The sequence below is a fragment of the Myotis davidii genome, unplaced genomic scaffold (assembly GCF_000327345.1).
Source record: "Myotis davidii unplaced genomic scaffold, ASM32734v1 scaffold199, whole genome shotgun sequence".
In the NCBI taxonomy this organism is placed as follows: Eukaryota; Metazoa; Chordata; class Mammalia; order Chiroptera; family Vespertilionidae; genus Myotis; species Myotis davidii.
In genome coordinates this window covers 1,573,955-1,584,793 of record NW_006290680.1, presented here as the reverse complement: position 1 = coordinate 1,584,793, position 10,839 = coordinate 1,573,955, and positions in this window count along the sequence as shown.

Here is a 10,839-nt window from a genome sequence, read left to right as displayed (position 1 = left end):
TCTATATATATAAAAAGCCAGCGACCGGAAAACTGTAAGGACTGGTGGCTATGATGCCCACTGTGGCCAGTGAACCTGCCCAATGTGGGTGGGGTTAGCTGGCCAACCTCCTGCGTCCCCTCCCCTCCAGTCGGCCCTGCTCCCAATTGGCCTCTCCCACCCCGATCAAGGGCGGGGCAGCGGCCAACACACACACGGCCCCTCCCCTCAACCGGTACTGCCCCCCTCCATCGCCCCCTTGCCCCAATAGGGGGCGGGGCTGGCTCCACCCCCCACTGTCTCCTCCTCCAGACAGGCCCGGCCCCAATCTGCCCTGATCATCTAAGTAATAAAAGGGGTCACCCTCAGAGGTCTGCCACTAGGACATCCACTCCTGCCACCCCAGTAGCCTCTTCCAGAGCTGCTTGGCCCAGCCTCTTCTCAGCATCTGGCCACACTCCCTTTGGGCCATACCAAAGTCAAGCCACTCTCCTTGTCCTCCTTTTGCTTCCTGGGGAGGCGAGGCCCCAGTGCTTGTCTAGACTCTGACCTCATTCTAATGTGACAAGGAACCCACCTACCCACTCACTGCCTCTCTCCCCAGGAAGCTCAGCTCTGATTCTTAGGGATGACCTCCCCTTCCTTATTTGAACTCCCTAGTTCTACCATTTTAAGACAGCACTTGATCTCACCTCTACTAGCACGAATCCTAGATAGCTGCCTCTCTGCCTCCCACCACTACCTGCAGAGCCTCACCCTTCCAGTGTGGGCCAATCTCAGGCCAGGGACCAGGACAACCTTGAGAGAGCAGTACAGGCCCCAGATACTCTGTTCTCACTGGATGGGGTACTCTCTCTATGTCACTGCTGGCCTCAAGGCACTGAGGAACACCCCTCATCAAGTGACATATGCTCCCTTTCCTAATCTCCTTGGTAGGTATGTTAAGAGCTCCCAAGAAAAGTCACAGTCCCATTTAGGAACCAACAAGTGAACACAAAGCACCTTATACCCAAATACTGCTGTGGGTAGAGGAAGTGACTAGGATAAGAACACTGCCTCCAGCTGGACTATCAGGTGCAACGAGGGGAAGTGGTCTGCAGAGCCTCAGAGAGAGACCACACCCCAACCCCACCCTTGTCACTGCCCAATTTCCCAGCTGACCTCCTGCCCCCAAGTGGGCTGAGAGCCTTTTAGACCTGTGGCCAACTCCTCCCCTCCTTCCTAGGATTAGTCATTCCATGAACACTCCGGGCCTGAGGCTAGAGTCAATCAATCCCATGGGGTTAGAATTCCCCCACCACACACCCACCCACACCACCAGAGTCCCAGTGTGGCCAATGCCTTACTCCCCCCACTGACAAGGTCAAGCGAAGGACACTGTGACCTGGGGGCATCCCTTAAACAACTACTTCCCTCAGGACATTTCAGCTCAGCCATATCCCTAGGTGTCCAAGAAAACAGGAAGCCAACCCCAAAGTAGACGTCCCACCCCAACTGAGTTAGAATTAGATCTCACACAAACAAGTGGTCAAGCTCGCTGTGGCCCAACCCCTCACCAGTCTGGTCAGTTGTTTGCTGCCAGGCCCTAAGTTTTGGTCAAACCATTCACTGCCCACGTGCCCACGCCTTGCTCCCAGGCCCCTCACGACCTTTGCAAAGATCCTTTAATTGACACTGGCGTGCCAGCCAGTAGGGGAAAGAGCCTCCAGGGCAGGATGGGCTGCTGCAGAGAGAACAGATTCTGTCTGGACCCATGGGCTCAGCCATAGCACTTCAGGCATGACTGCCTCCCGCCAGCCCTGGGCTTTCATGGTTTTTTGCTTGTTCCAGATCTAAGCTTCCCAGGATCAAGGACTGGGTCACCTCCTTTTCTTGCTTCCTAATCTCAACCTCCTCTGTGCCAGGCCTGGGCTCAGCAAAGGAGATGCCCGTCTTTTGCAAGAGAAGAGCCCCGCCCAATTTATTCTGCATCCTGAGTCTTGCGAGGCCAGGGCCACCTGCCAACACCGGGAAGGGCCCGGAAGGAAGCAGCAGAGCCTATACACAAAGCCTACATGTGGGCTATAAAAAGGAGCCCTCCCTGCTTCCCCCAGAATGGGCCCGGTTCCTAGGAGGTGATGAGTGGGGAGAGCGCTAGTACTTGGGCCTGGGCACACAGCCACTGCAGCCTCTCAAAGGCTGGCCAAGCACCACCTCGAAAGGAATGAGTCTTACAAGGAGGGAGGAAGAATATTAAGACCTGAGCCAGGAACGCAAGCAGAAATTCTCCGAGCCCCATCTCATGGGATCATAGCCTCCCCCAAAGTAACTAACTCCACCTTCCCTATTGCCCTCCCCACTTTTTTTTCTCTCCTCTGGGGACTGAAGTTCCCTCTGAGGTCCCAACACACCAGCAAAGGAGCTCTGGGAGCTATGATCAGAGGTTGTAATTCTGGGGTGATAGCAGGGCGATGTGGCCACAACTGACTAGGCTCAGGGGCAGCTCAATAGGGGCACATGTGTTGGGTTGAATGTAGGGAGGTGACAGGCAAGGGCATAGCTATAATACCTAAGCCTGAACACAAGATACCTATTTCAAGGACCCCAGCCAAAGCAGCCTCTTGACCTACACGGGCAGCTGTCTCCGCTGCCACAGCAGCACCGCTGCCCTCACAGCACCCTGGGACAGTCACAGAAATTCATTCCTCTCCAGCCTAGTCTGCCCAGGTGTGCAGGGTGGTCAGGCTCTGCACCAGAGGGCTGACCCAGAGCTACTGAGACCATTCTCAGGGACAGTGGTGTGGCTTGTCATGGACAAGCAGCAAAAGGGACAAATGAGCCCTGGTTGCTGTCACCCCAAGATTCGAGGCTGTGCTTTATCCCAGCACACCCTCACCTCTCCTGACTGACAAAGGCCTCTGGCTTGTCCCCTTCAGAGCACTCCCCACACCCTGGAATTATTTTTTCCGCCTGGCTGTTTGTCCTTTCTGGCTACATCCACCATAACCTTTTTATGGTCACTACTGTGTGGCATGTCAGCAAATGCCAGAGTCCAAAGCTAGGGGGTCTCACTTGTTCAGTGTGCCATGGAGGCAAAAGAGAGCTGGGTTGTTCTCTTTCTTTTTTACAGAAAGCATGCTAGGCTAGAGATCTACGGCCACCAGCAAGTCATAAGACAGAGTAATAATGTCCACACCAGAGGCTAGGGCCACAACGTGAGACAAATGCAGGAATACATGGATGAAGGCATGCATGTGAGCTCGTCACGAGGGGTCCTGACAAGGCCCTCCTCAGAGCATCCAGGTTCCCATTTCCCTGGCAGAGGCTCAGGTACAACTGTCATCATGAGCCAATTAGAACAAGTCAGAGTGAGGCTCTTCTGTCCCCCACCTCAAATCAGGGGCTCCCTCATCCCCTGCAGGAGTGGGAAAGCATCTCTATGGGGGCGCTGTCATGAGATGAGGACAGCAGAGGATCTAGACAGAAGCACAGAGTCCAGTTTGTCCAGAGAAGCTTAAGCTGGTCAAACCCATCTGACTGGTGGGCAGAATAGATATCAGTTCTGTCTACATTAAAAAACAAATAAAAAAACAAACAACCCACACAAAACTCTGGCCCAGCCGGTGTGGCTCAGTGGTTGAGCGTCAACCTAAGAGCCAGGAGATCACAGTTTGGTTTCCAGTCAAGGCACATGCCTGGGATGTGGGCTCAATCCCCAGTAGGGGGTGTGCAGGAGGCAGCCAATCAATGATTCTCTCTCATCATTGATGTTTTAATCTTTCCCTCTCCCTTCATCCCTAAAATCAATAAAAAAATATATTAAAAAAACAAAATCTCTGGTCCTATAGAACAGTCCATCTTACTGTTACTTTCTCCAGAGAGGGAGAATTAACTAAATATTGTCGCTGGAATCAGAAATGCTAGGCTCTGGACCCAGCACCGCATGAACTTGCTGTATGACCTTAACCTTGGCGCCCTGGTTTCCTCATCTAGAAGAGGGCTAATCATTCCTGCCCTCCTTCAATTTATGGAGCCAAACAACACAGTAGATGAGAAAATGGTCCAGAACTCTAATGCACTATTTAAATACCCGATTTTTCTCATGTCCCAGGCGTCTGTGTCCAGACTCAAAGTGGGAACACAGAAATCAAAGCAGCACTGGTGGCCAAGTTTGGTGATGGAACTGGAGCTGTCACTAAAGTGAAAGCAAAGGAAACAAACTCTTAATAAGTGATCAAAAGTGCCAATGCTGTGCTGAGCACTTTCACATAAAACCTTACTCTCATATAATCTCATTTGACAATGGGTAATACACCCTGTTAGAAAGGAATTACTTTTACAGCTGAAGATCTGTTTCAAGCAGTTTAATGTAGCTTGCCCAAGGTCACAGGAAGAGCTGAGACTCAAACCCAAATCTAACTGATTCTAGCCACAAATCTCTGGTCACTGCAGCCCAATTAGCAACTGCTGCTGGAGGCCACTCCTCATCCTAGTCATCTGTTACCTTGCTGCTCTCAAAGATCCCCCAGGGAAGCACAGGTGCCATGCTTCTCTGAACAAAGCACTCTTTAAGAGGAACCAGAACATTCCCCTCCTATCCCACACCCATTTCTCCTAGGACTCTCCTCAAAGTCCCCACAGACTTCTCCAGTTCTAAGAGAGGGAGTGGAGAGGGGGGAAAGTCTCTTATCCTTTACTAACAGGTCTTGCGACATTATCTCTCTCTGGCCTCCTTGAAGCCATGTCCCAGAGGAAAGGGCAGAGTGGGAAGAGATGCTATGAGTTAATGGAGATAGGCAGGGACAGTGACAGTAGATGGCACAGGCAGGCTCTACCACAATGAGGCGGTGGCATTAGAGCACTTCCTGGAAAACAGGGGTCTCACATTATGGGCTCTGGGATGGGCACTTAGAAATAGGCCAATCTGATACCTTCAGATGATACCAAAGCAGATGCTTCCAGCCAACTGCTCAACCACCCTACAAAAGTCAGCAGTGGGAAACAACCCCGACAACAGAGGACTGCTGAGAGCTTGGAGAGAGAAGATGGGTGGGCCTCCTTGCCTCCGAATCAAAGGGCTTGCTGGCCAGGCACCAGCCCCCTCTACACAGCTGTGGGATTTACTCCCGTCTGCTATCAAGTCCTCCTGGGGAATTTCTCCCTCATCTTCCTCCTTGTAAGAGTTCCCACACATTAAGCACTTATGTTGGGCCACACTCAATGCAAGCACTTTACACATATTCTCATCAAATCCCCACAAAAACCTTATGAAATAAATGTAGTTTGCTACTATCTCACTTTTATAGATGAAGAGCCCAGAGAGGCAAAGTCATATGCTCAAGGTCACAGAGCAAGTTGCAGACATGGTTTTTAACGTAGGCCGTCTGAGTTCGGAGCCCAAATGCCAGACTGCAGTTGACCCTTGAACGATAGGGCCCCTGCACCACCTCGCCCCATGCTGTTGAAAATCCGTGTATAACTTTTGACTTCCCAGCCATCCCTCACTATCCTGAACATTCCAGGACCCCACCCACCATAGATGCCCAAATCCAAGGATGCTCAGGTCCCTTATATGAAATGGCATAGAACAATACATACAGCTGGCCCTGAAAATACTATTTTCAATCTGTGGTTTGTTGAACCCAAAGGACCTAGGGATACAGAGGAATGATTGCATATATTTTTTAAAGATCCAAGTATAAAGTGGACCAGAGCAGTTCAAACCCATGTTGTTCAAGGGTCATCTGTGCTATGCTCACTGTCTCATTCCTCCAGGCCCAGCCCCATTCCTCCACCACCACTGCATCTCTCCCCTGCCTCAGCGAGGAGGTCTTGCTTTGCTCATCAACTGTCTCCTGTGAACTGCAGTAGCTCACTGGTCTCCCTCCTCAACCTCTCCCAGGCAAGCTCAGAGACAGACTGACTGCAGGACAGACTGCAGCCCATGAGCACAGCACACTGAAGTCCTCCCTAAGCTGCCCCCATCAGCCCTGGCCTCATCTCTACCACACCTAACACATTCCCAACCCTGGCACATGACCTCTGGTGCCTCAACCAGGGCATGGGCAAGTTCCCCAATCACTCAAGGCCCAGTGCACAGGTCACCTCTCCTGGCTCTCTCCCCTCAACCCCCAGCTTGCTAAGCAGAGCTCTCGGTACAGACCTTTATCATAGTATGTATCACTCAGGGTTATAATTACATGTTCCCAAGTCTGTCTTCTCCAAGGGTCTGGGATTTCCTCAATAACACAGACCATGTCTCACTCATCTTTGAACCCTCAGTGGAAAACTAGATGTTCAAATAATACTCACTGAATAAATAAATGCCCCTCATTCCAAGGGGCTACCCAAAATAAGGCTAGTAGCCAATATCTCTAACTGATGACACACACGAGAAGCTGGAGGTGTTGGGTGTGTGCTCAGCTCCTCCAGCCAGCTGTGCAGCAGGCCCCTTTCCTAGGTTCACAGGAGAGAGAGAGCCCCAGATGGACAGGAGGCTTGGCAGGGCTGGTCTGAAACCCACACATCAGCGCAAGCCTGCGGTGCTGAGGAACACTAAGAGGTCTCACTTCCCCTGGAAAAACTACAGTCAGACAGGAAACACAGGCAGGGATAGCTAGCTCTGGAGATTCAGACATGTGTTCTTGCCCCTCTAGCAGGCAGCCAGCACAAAGAAAACCCCTGATGACACCAGGCCTGAGCAGGCGCCTTGGGCCTAGCTAGCCTTTAGTGCAGGCCTCGTGCTCTCTCTCCTCGATAGTCTAACAGTCACAGGGGTCAAGCTCCAGATAGTTGTCCCAACATCATCTCTTCTCTGAGCCTGAATGCCCTGTCCAGACTGTTTGCTTTCTTCTGCCACCCCCAGCCCTTGGCATCAAAGATACCACTAGGAATTGTCATTGTCTATTTCAGTTTCCTTGAGGGCAAGAATCTGTTTCCATTCACTACACAGGGGCCTAGCATCTACAACAGTGGTTCTCAACCTTGGCTGCACATTAGAATCACCTGGGAATCTTTTTAAAATCCTGATTTCTGGGACTCATCCTCCGGAAATTCTGTTTCTTTGTTATGGGGTGGGGCCACAACATTAGTAACAAAGAGAGAGAATTTCCGGAGGATGAGGCCCAGAAATCAGGATTTTAAAAAGATTCCCAGGTGATTCTAATGTGCAGCCAAGGTTGAGAACCACTGATTTAGAAGATTAGCTCCAGAAAAATCAAAGACAAAAGCCTAGGGCTCCAAAATCCCCATAGATGTGCTTGACTGGCATGCAGAGCTCTCCAGGGAGCCTCCACCTGGTCACTTGCCCATAACCTCCCTTCATTGAACCATCTCATCCAGAAGACACCAGAAGGAAAGTATGCAACCAGAGCCTAGAGAGGCTGAGGCTGTCTGTCACCTAAGGTCTGAGCACAAAGGTTTCTCCTTAGAGGAGAAACACAGATCACAATGACATGGGCCTGAGGCCCATTTGCAGCATAAACCTAAGGCTTAGCGTCCTCTTGGGATTGGCTAGCCAGCCACTGCCTGGAGAGTTGGGTACACTGAGGCTGTCCCACACCAGCACTATCACCCACAGCAAAATTCACTCCCTGCATTTCTATTTCCTTATCTGTAAAATGGAATGGTACTCCAAACTATCCCCTAGGGCCCTTGTGAGGATTAGCCAAGAAAACATGATGAAAAGTGTCTGTAGCACTCAGCAGGCAGTCTGTAACTGCACCAGGAAGTCTGTAACTGCTTTGTATTCACTTATGTCAGTATCTGGAAAAAAAAAAGTATAAACATCACCCTGGTTCCTGTCATACCACCATGACAACTGGCACCAAAGCACTTCTCACCCCTCTTTAGGGCCAAACTACCACCCTAAAAACCAGCCCTACTTCACAAGTGGCGAAGTGAGAGGGCACTGCTAGGCCAGAAGGAGGTCTACATGAGTGCTGTGCACTTCCCTGAACCACAGCATTGTTCCTTTAGGGCCAAGGACACCCGAGGGTAACAAATGTCTCTCTCTCTCTCTCTGGCCCAGCTACAGGCACTGCATGGTATCTTGGCAAGGCCAGCAGGAAAAGGCCAGACACCTGAGGCACAGGCAAGAGGCCAGGTGGCAGGGGACCCAGCTGGCAGCCCAACCTTCCCCAGAGTCCACAGAGCGGGGCTGCAGGGATCAGAACCCATCAATGAGGTGCACCCATGAATGGGCAGAAGTGGGCCAGCTTTAGTAGGGGGCTCCATTTACAAGATCTGAACTCCACACAAGTGTCTACTAGTCTTTTTACCCAGACTCATTCAGTCCGGGTCTCCAAAGTCAAATGGCCAGGGCCCCTTCTCTGTCTTTTACCTTTGCTCCAGGCCTCTCAAATCCCAGCTACTTAATGAGATCTGGCTGACCCATCCTCAGGGGCTAGGGTTATCAGGTTCTCAGCATTCCTCCCTCCATCCCTCAAAGACCTGAGACACCATGGACTAGGCCAGGGGTGGGCAAACTTTTTGACTCAAGGGCCACAATGGGTTCTTAAACTGGACTAGAGGGCCGGAACAAAAGCATGGATGGAGTGTTTGTGTGAACTGATATAAATTCAAATTAAACATCATTACATAAAAGGGTACGGTCCTTTTTTTTTTTTAGTTTTATTCATTTCAAACAGGCCAGATCCAGCCCGCGGGCCGTAGTTTGCCCACGGCTGGACTAGGCTCTTGCCTTTACACACCACTTACTTCTGCTCAGAACCCAACTTACAAACAAGAAGTCAGGCATCAGATGTGCAAATCTCCATATACTTATTCTACGCACTGTTCTACACGGTAGGAGGGTGGGTGAGTTAGTGGGTTGGAGCAAAAAAAAAAACAAACAACAACAAAAAAAACCACACCAAAAACAACAACAACAGAAAAACATTTCTTCCCCTTTTCCAGGTAGTGACCTAAAAAAAATTTTTTTTAATCCTCACCAGAGGATATGTTTTGTTTTTTTAAAATTGAGTTTATAGAGAGAAAAAAGGGAGAGAGAAACATTATTGTGAGAGAGAAACATCAATTTGTTGCCTCCCGTATGCGCCCGACTGGGTATATGCCCTGACCAGGAATTGAACCCACCACCTTTTGGTGCACAGAATGACACTCCAACCCGGCCAGAGGTTGGGCAGTGATCTAAGTGAAATGTTAACTCGGTCTGGTCCCCATCCTCTCTGCTCTTCCTGCACCCTCACCCTCTCCTACAGCCACATTCCACCTCTACAACATTCACAGTCAGGGTTGGACAGTCATAATCTATTGTTATTAATAACAGTTCACATTTATTAAACGTTCATGTGTCAGACACTGTGCTAAATGTTTCACATAAATTTTCTCATTTAATCTTCATAGCAACCATACAGTATATATATTGGATATATTATTACTCCCATTTTAAAGATGATGAAAATTAAGGCTCAGAGAAGATAAGGGAGGGGGTGCCACACAAGTAAACTGTGGGCTTCAAAGCCTTCAATTAGTGCTGCCTTTATTGCCTGCTGGTCACATGAATGGTTAAAATGCAGCCTGTTACCCAGGAGATCTCTATCTGGGAACCTCCAGCCAGTGCCACAAATTCACAGGGAGCACCACAGAAGCAAGGAAGGGGCTGTGCCTAGAGTCTGACACCTAGGTGATGCTCCCAGAACTATCTCAATCCTCAGCAATGTCGGTCCTTTCTCCACTTTAAAATCCTGTCTCTCAAATCACTAACATTTTCACCCAGTGGCTGACAGGACCCATGGGGGCATGTGGGAAGGCGGCTGCCGTTTCTAAGTTCAGCAGCTGTATCAGATCTGGAGTTTGTAGCTGAGGATGGCTGCCTCACCACAAGATTTCCTTCCTCCCCATCCCCTCACCCCTCTCTGAGCACACACGCCATACCCAAGGAGGTCTGCAGGACCTTCCCCTGGGGGTGTCACTTCCTGATCACCCTCCTCCACATGGACCTAGTTCTGAGCCTGGCTCCCTCTAACACTAGTGGGGGTGGGGGTGGGGGGCGCACAGGGGAAACTTGCAGGAAGCAACCCACAGCACAGGGCTGCAGACACATCATCTCTCACACCTGGAGGCGGGGAGCGGAGAACAGAGCTGGGTGCCCATCGGGCCACAGCACAGGCATGCACTAAGTGGAATAATGCTCTGACAGATCTGCGATTTTTCAAAATCTCCCCACTCCCTCCTCCCACTGAGACCGGTGCAAAAGCAGCCCTGCACAGGCCTGGGAGGGCAAAGAGGCAGGAAATCAAGAGGAGTTGTCCCTGGCTCCCTGCAGCCCCAGAATAGGACACAAAGACCCCAAACTGGCCGCCCATTCTTCAAAAGCGTCCCTGACTCCGAGGCTGGCCATGCTGGAGCCAAGCTTTCAGAAGGCGCTTCCAGGGGCCAGGGGGGCCTGAAGGCTCTTCACTACCCATACAGACCTCCACAATCCAGCTTCAGAACAAAAGCAGCCTCAGGAAAAAGCAGCCACTGCCTTCTCGCAGGCTGTGCCCAACCAAACGGGACCACCAAGAGGGAGATGAGCAGACTAGGTTCTGCTCCAAAACAGCCTGACCCCAACACCTACCCGAGTTCTCCTTGGAGAACCCCAAGGTTCCTTGCAAGCAAGAGTCCAGCCCGGGGGCCCGAGAGTCTCACCACGACTGCTCTTTAGGGAGAAAGAGGTGTTTTGGGAGGCGACAGGCCCCGGGTTCAGGGGCTGGGTGGAGGCTCTGCCTCGGCTCCCCGCACCCCGAGACCACCAGCATCCCCGGGGTGGGGGGGACCCAATGCCGGCCCCGCCGGCCTCCCGCCCACCAGGGATCTGAGGCCTCTGGGCCAGGCGCCAGAACACGCCCCCTGGCTGGGGGAAGGGGTGTCTGCCAG